General features: G+C 40.6%; 1 protein-coding gene across 3 annotated transcripts in view; it reads left to right on the top strand.

The window, feature by feature from the left end:
• The first annotated feature begins 3,571 nt into the window (after nt 1-3,571).
• magl (MAX dimerization protein MGA-like) overlaps nt 3,572-7,900 on the top strand; it is a 30,270-nt gene continuing 25,941 nt past the window's right edge. For 2 of the 3 annotated variants that reach the window (XM_015948137.3, XM_054748434.2), the window contains exon 1: nt 3,572-4,023. The gene's annotated coding sequence lies outside the window, so the exon portion shown is untranslated. The remainder of the gene's footprint in view (nt 4,024-7,900) is intronic. The other variant, XM_070545109.1, reaches the window with a different exon arrangement.

Genomic DNA, 7,900 nt, shown 5'->3' with positions numbered 1-7,900 from the left:
TAAATGGTCTAAATATTTTGAATAAAAAACAAAAGCATTGCTTATCATCTTTAGTGAATGTGGTCAAACTCAAACCCACCCTCTGTTTTTGTTGTTTCACATCAAACTACACACCTTGGCCACTTTCGAAAACAGGTAATCAGCCAATCCCATGGTGGTAGTATTTCAGCACCTGGTGATCTACTGAGATTTTCACACATAAGCAAAGGGTTTACAGAGAATGGTCTGGAAAAAAGAAAATATCCAGTAAGCTGCAGTTATGTGGATGAAAATGTCTTGATGATGTCAGAGAATAGTCAGACTGGTTGAAGATGATAAATTGGCTTAAAGGTGTGGAACACTGGAAAACCACCTTCTAAATCTTATTTCTGACAATAATCCAGGGTATCTGCAGGTTTAAGGGATCCAAATTTAAGACTTTTTAAGACCTTTTTTAAGGACACTGACAAAAATTGAAGCTATTTTTAAAAATTAAATTTAAGCTATAATTTCCAGCTATTGCCTGGAACCGGTACTAACCACATCGTGAACGTGGGATTAGCCATCCAGTTACCATTAAACTTGCACTTCCCCATGGTGCAAGCTCCCACTAGCTTAACCAGCTAATGTGCTCATCTAAAAACAGCCCCCTTTCACAACCAACTGAACGTGTACGGATCCGCTTACGCCAACATCATGCACAAAAAATGCTGAATACTAACTAGAAATTCACGAAAATTTTATAGTAATAAAAGAATCTTGTTTATTGGGTCTTTGGTAATTTAAGACCTTTGGAAACTGTATTTAAGGATTATTTGTCATTTTGAAGGATTTTTAGGGCCTTAAATTTGGAAAAGCAAATTTAAGACTTTTTAACTCATTCACTGCCAGCCGTTTCCTGATCGCTAACGGCCTTCACTGCCAGCGTTTCTCTCCGTTTTTACTGTTTTTTAAGAGTCACAGAATGTTGCGCGCTAGCATGATGTCGATGCCAAAACAACCAAAACAAAGAGGAGACTCACCTCTTACATCAGGAAGAGTCCGCGTGTTTCGAGCATTATCCGTTCTTTCATAATCCGTTGTCGAATTGTGATCGGCAGACGCTTTTCCGGTTCGCGCCTCACTTTTTTTACAGGAACGGCCCAAAACGATCTCCAAACACATGATGTGTTGCTTCCTGATCATGTGATCTGTGACGTATGCGGATGAAGATCGGCTTCAGGGCTGAGATGTTTGTTCTCTCAGCGCGGGGGCTCGTTCCGATGCTCAAACAGTAAAAAAATGCAAATGATTTTAGTCGTCATTGGCAGTGAATGAGTTAAGGACACGCGGATACCCTGATAATCAGCCACTCTGAGTTTTTTTATTGCAGGCTGAACATGAAAATAGTCTCCTACACCTATCTGCTGAATTAAATTCTGATAGAAAATAGGAGGTGAAACTCTAGGATATGAAAAGCCTGACAGATCTACATCACACTGTCACGTAAAGGTGCATTGTGTAGAAATGAAGTAAAAATGGCCTCCTGTGGCAAAATTTGGTTACTGCAACCACTTTAAACAACTGTGGAGCTTTTTGCTGGTCATCATCAAATTACAATTGTCTGCGCTGCAGGAGATGCGGAAACCCCGCACTCACTGATGGTAAACAGTAGTTACTTTGTTTTGAAAGGAGAAAAACTGACAATCCCCCGCAGCCAGCTGGATTTGAAATGTTTCAGTAGAGCCTTCCTTCCTAAATGACTGAAACATTAGACTCTTGGGATTTTCTCACTGTAAAATTCTCACTATTCTTACATACTGCACCTTTCAGTGTTGTGCCCGAACGCATTCACGGAACGATCGTTCGAGAACTCGTTCATTTCTTTTGCGAACGTGAACTGAACTCTTTTGTATTTTGCCTGACGAAAGTGAAAGTGAGTGCATTTGTTCTGGCGTACGTGAATGGGTTTATGAACGCGTTCTTTTGACTTTCGAGCTTCGAAGAATGAGGGACCCATCCAATTTGGCGGCGAAGCGGTTAAGCTCTACAGTCCCCAATGTCGCCTCTGTGTATATATGATCACTATGGTATGCTTTGCTGGTCTGAGTCACGTGACTCATGATGTGACAGTGCCACATCTAAACTTAAGGGATGGGAGGGGAGAAAAGTGTGCTTGCGCTGAGCTGACACAGGAGCAGCGAGCAAAGGCGCCCCCAAGGGGTGGCCTAGAAAATTGCTGCCCCCCCCCCCCCCCCAAGGGGGAAAAGGCAGTGTTAACAAATCATATTAATGTTCAGTCATACCATATATTGATCTTGTTTATTCAACACATAATTGTAAAACAAAATAAAAATATTACAATTAATGAGTAAATAAATAATCATAATAAAAAAATACACGTGTTTCTGCTGTTCACCATTTAAAAAAATGTTTTTATCTGAAGTTTTTTGTGAACATAGCAAAATATGTGAATTAACAAAAAAACACACGTTTAAATAAAAGTTGGGACAACATTTTAAATAACTGACATGTATTTTTCTAAAATGTTTGTGTTTGTAAAATTTTAGTTAAATGTTTTGGATACGTACGGTTATTTTAATAAATACAAATAAAGTTGCAATGCAGTACATCGCCACAGACTAAATTCAACCAGAGTTACCACAAGGACCAATTTGGTGTGCCACCCCAAAAATTTAATTGGCCCCATCTGGCCACTTCTATCAAATTTTTCTGGAGGCAGCCCTGGCAGCAAGTCCGGCAACTTTGTCGTTTCCTTTTTGCCAAAACCACAGCATTTCAAACCAGAGTGGGACTTAAATTAAGGAATCGATCTTGCTAGGCTAGTATTGATCAAGTAAAGATGCCGACTTGGTATCGATAACATCAATATTTGGATCGATTCACCTAGCCTACCACTACTGTCCATGTTGACATCACTGTGAAGGGAACAGGAAGTACAGGCTCTTCGAAGTTCATTAACCAAAGTTAGTGTTTGTTATCCTGCCATGTGCACCTTAGAGTTACGTACTACAAATTATTATAAAAGGTGTGTGAGGGGGAGCAGCCTTGGCACGCACAAAAATGCACAAGCTGTAGAGTTGGTTTCATAGGTTCACCAAGCACATGCTCCATTCTTATTTTACAGGATTTCTCTATTCCTCCAGTGTTTAATCTATTTTTCTATCAAAAACAACATGTGCTAAAAATAACCAAAACCCACTAGGATTACTAAAAAAAGTGGCAACCATAATGAATAATTAAAAAACGTAGAGTTTACGTATTTTTTCTTTATACTGCTACGCCGCCATCTTGCTTAAGCAGTAGCCAATCAGCATTTGTATCCTAGACGAGTCTTACTTTTAAAAGCTGGTTATTTAATGGTTGTAAGTGCAACCGGAGGGTTTTGTTTACAAAATAAACAGGACGAAGATTAACGCGGCTTTATGATCACGTTATTTTTTCATTTTATTTTAGACTCTTGATCAGTTGAGTTGTCCAAAGGACAGCCAGCACATTAGCCACTGAAGCTCTACCGCCATAGTGTTACGTCACAACCCGAGACCAGTGTGCGTGTGTGTGTGTGTGTGTGAGAGAGAGAGAGAGAGAGAGAGAGAGAGAGAGAGAGAGAGAGAGAGAGAGAGAGAGATGAGCCAGGATTGAAGAAGTGAATAAGGAAGACAGACACCTTTTATCAAACAAACTCTGGTAATTACTCTTATGTAGTTTCACCGGCGCGTGGACAGACAGACAGAGCGCGAGGTGGGAACACGTCGGGGAAAAATAAAATTCTGGTGGATGTTGGTGAGCACTCCCGCTTCCCTCGCGCTGCTGGCGGGTCGGGAATCACGCGCCATTGGAGGGGGTGAAACTGTGCATGCGCTTTTGGCTCACAGGTCGGTCGATGCAAGGCTCAGCGGCGTGGCTCTCGGCCTCCATTTGCCAGTTTGTGTTTATGTTCGAGGATTTCACCGGCAGCTCACACGGAAGCCGCGTGCAACAGTTGGAGTTTCGCCGCGGTCGCCGAGCCCGCCGGCCGACGCTGCGTTCCGCTGACTTTAAAAGGTGAGGCTTTGGGTGAAACGTGCAACTTTTCCAACTTGCAACGCGAGCGGAGCGGAGCAGGCGGCCTTCCTCCCCGCGGTGTGTGTGTGTGTGAGTGTGTGTGTGTGTGAGAGAGAGAGAGGAAGAAAGAGCTGCTGTAACAGAAATTTAAAGCTTAGTTTTGAGTGAGGAAAAAAAATGATGTTGATAGATATCGTGAAAAAACGCTGCAAACCTCACGAGACGCACTCGTTTGGTTTCCCAACACCTTTTCTTGTGCAGCGTGGTGGTGTGATTGTTACATCAAGGTGACGGGGCCAGGCTAACAACAAAACAGGTAGTGTTTCAGGATGGTTGATCCGTCCATGAAGGTGATTGTATCCATACAGTATAATATTCTAAACAAAACAAACAAACAAACAATAAAACAGGCCCGTGTTTCAGCCATGGCTCGAGCTGGGTGACACCAGGCAGCCGATTGGTCAGTTCTAATCCAATTCAAAGTCCACTATTCTCACCGTCTACGTAAATACTAATTATTAAACTAAACTAAAAACACTTACACGTGTTTTATTATTTTAATGTATCTGGCGTTGATGTCAGATGGTAGGAGGATGACGTCTGTAACTGGCAAAACCATTTTTATTTAACATTTGTTTAAAATGGGGTTATAACAACTATTGTAGTCATTGTCAAAATATACAACCTACAGGTAATGGGGATAGATCATTGTCATAGAATATGCTTCTACATTAAATTCATTGTGGTGATAAATTATTTAGTTTATGAAGGTGTGACATGCTTTAGATTTGTTTCAAAATACTGATCTTGTTATTAGCCAAAGCAGATGATTATTGTCTTAGGCTGTCAACATGTTTGAAAGCAAAGTTTTTCATGGCTCCTCTAAATCCGAGACCATGGTCTAGAGCTGCAAAAGGATAGAAGATCTTCTCCAGGTCCGGGATGAGGTCGTGCCCTTAGGGGGGAGGAGTTTACATATCTCCAGGTCTTGTTCATGAGTGAGGGAAAGATGGAGCGCAAGATTGATTGGAGGATTGGTGCTGGGCGTTGTACCAGTCTGTCGTGGTGAAGAGAGAGCTGAGCCGGAAGACGAAGCTCTCGATTTACCGGTCGGTCTATGTTCTTGCCCTCGTCTATGGTCACGAGTTTTGGGTAGTGACCGAAAGAATGAGATAACTGATCAAAGCGGCCAAAATGAGTTTTCTCCGCAGGGTGGCCGGGCTCTCCCTTTAGAGAGTGAGTAGCTTGGTCATCTGGGAGGGGCTTGAGTAAATTCACTGCTCCTCCACATAGAGAGGAGCCAGTTGAGGCGGCTCGGGAATCTGGTTAGGATGCCTTCTCGACGCCTCCCTGGTGAGATTTTCCGGGCACGTCCAACTAGGAGGCTAAAGGAAAACCCAGAACACTCTGGAAGGACTGTTTCTTGGCTGGCCAGGAAACTCCTTGAGATTCCCCCGGAGAAGCTGGCCCTAAGTGGCTGGGGAGAGGGAAGTCAGGGCCTAGGCTGCTGCCCTCGCGACCCGACTGCAGATAAGCAGATGGACGGGTTCATCATGGACCACTAAATTGATATTATTGGACGTACATAGTTCCTTGCTTAACCCCTTAACGCTGGTTGTCGCAAACCTGCATTCTCACCAAAGGCAACCAAAATACTGCATGTACCCTTAAGAAAATCTACAAGTGAATAAAATTTTTATGATTTAAAACAACATCAGGCGTTAAGGGGTTAACTTTTTGGTTCAGTTTCCCAGATATTACGGTCATTTTGGCATTTTACCAGCCTATAATAGATCAAATCACCCAGATCACATTGTCCCAACCCAAGTGCTGTTTACCATGTGTTTGAAAAACTGGTATTAGGTCAGTGTTTAAAACATTGTGGAAACCCAGTCTTTTTTTTTCTGTTTGCTAAATAGCTGATGAATCCCTGAATGGACAAGTCTCAGTATAACCATTTGATGTAAAACTCATTAGGGTTTGGAATGAGTGTCAAATAAAAATGGCCGTTACAGCTGAAAGACCATAGAAAACAGTAATAGCCATGATTCAGTCTGTTTTATAGATACTTGGGCTAAAATTAATTAAGTGTAGTTATAGTTGACAGTCATCCCCATAATACACAACAAGCTCCACTTAACTCATTTGCTGCCAGCCGTTTCCTGATCGGTAAAGCCCTTCGCTGCCAGCGTTTCACACCGTTTTAACTGTTTTTAAGAGTCACAGAATGTTGCACGCTAGGATGACGTCGACGCCAAAACAACCAAAACAAAGCAGAGACTCACCTCTTACATCAGGAAGAATCCGCACGTTTCGAGCTTTATCCATTCGTTCATAATCCGTTGTTGAATTGTGATCAGCAGAAGCTTTTCTGGTTCACGCCTCACTTTTTTTTTTACAGCAGCAGCCCAAAACAATCTCCAAACACATGGATTTTCTGCCTCCTGATCACGTGACGTGTGACGTATGCGAATGAAGATCGGCTTTAGTGTTGGGGTGTTTTTTCTCACAGTGCCGGGGCTCGTTCCGATGCCCACACAGTAAAAAAAAAAAAGCAAATTGGCAGTGAACGGTTGGATTTAAAATGACCACTTTAGTCATCAATGGCAGTGAATGAGTTAATCATCAACATACTCATTAAAGTACAGTGGTCAAAGATGCTGTGTTACAATAATAACAACCATATCAACACCATAGTACTGGACGTGCAAACACACAGGTCGCAGTTGATGGATGTGAATATTAGAAGAAATAGTAAGAAGGTCTTGAAGGTTAATTTCCCTTAGTTTTGGAAACATTTGAGGTCATTTAGATTATAAAGCATTATTTAAAAAAGACAAAATCTAAATGTTAAGGATACAAACAAATAAATTCAGATTGTGTACAAGACATCCTTGTACATATTATAACACGTTTAAAATTACACAAACAAAATAGAAAACACATTCAAGGTAAATTAATACATGCACTTTTATCTAATGGGTATTAACAGAAATATTTTATATGTCAAGATCATTTTAGTAAATTACCACCAAACCTTTATTTATGTCCAAGTTATCTATTAATCCTGGCCAAAAAGATCATTGAACCTTTCTTAACTGAATGCGGTGTTGCTAGCAGTATGCTAAGTGTCAGTCTGTTAGCAAAATATCAGATGAACCATTGGATGGTTTAATCAAACACATATAAGGTCTTCATTTAATGTACATCCACAGCCGATACATTTTGGTCAACTCAATTGAAGACGGCTGCTATACATAATTGATAGTGGTATACACAAAAATGGCTAAAACTCACATTTAAAGTATTAATTTGCTGAGTCATGCTCTTCACTTCACATACTCATTGGTATAATCTGAGGTTACATACAACATTATTGCTTATCTAATACACAAATGCAGGCCGCTTATGTGTGAATAAAATGACCATAACACTTTAATATCTCAACATCAAATGGTTTCTCTTTTAAAATGAGTCGTGAAAGGCAGTGGGCGATGTGTATGACTGGCTTTTAATTTAAAATTTCCATTTGACAAAATGAGCACATCCATTAATGGTGCATATTACACAGTTTGCGCCCTGAGACTTGTGCGATGTAATGCTGTTCTTTGATTTCACAGAAATAGTTTTTAAGTGATCTTTGTCTTTCTTAGTAATTACCTACTCTTCTTTTTGAAGGGGTGAATTAATGCTGGTTAATAATTCCTGATTTATTTATTTTCGTTCCAAATGAATGAGCACCAATAGTCATTGCCTCTTAAAATGTCCATTTTTTTTTTAGAATATTTTGTCAGCAATAACAATGCATAGATAGAAAAGATAAAGTAGTATCAGCTAAAAAAACTATTTTAATAACATTATCATTTGATTTACTCCT

This window comes from Nothobranchius furzeri, chromosome 2 (assembly GCF_043380555.1).
Source record: "Nothobranchius furzeri strain GRZ-AD chromosome 2, NfurGRZ-RIMD1, whole genome shotgun sequence".
Taxonomy (NCBI): domain Eukaryota; kingdom Metazoa; phylum Chordata; class Actinopteri; order Cyprinodontiformes; family Nothobranchiidae; genus Nothobranchius; species Nothobranchius furzeri.
This window is presented reverse-complemented; position numbering and strand designations above follow the sequence as displayed.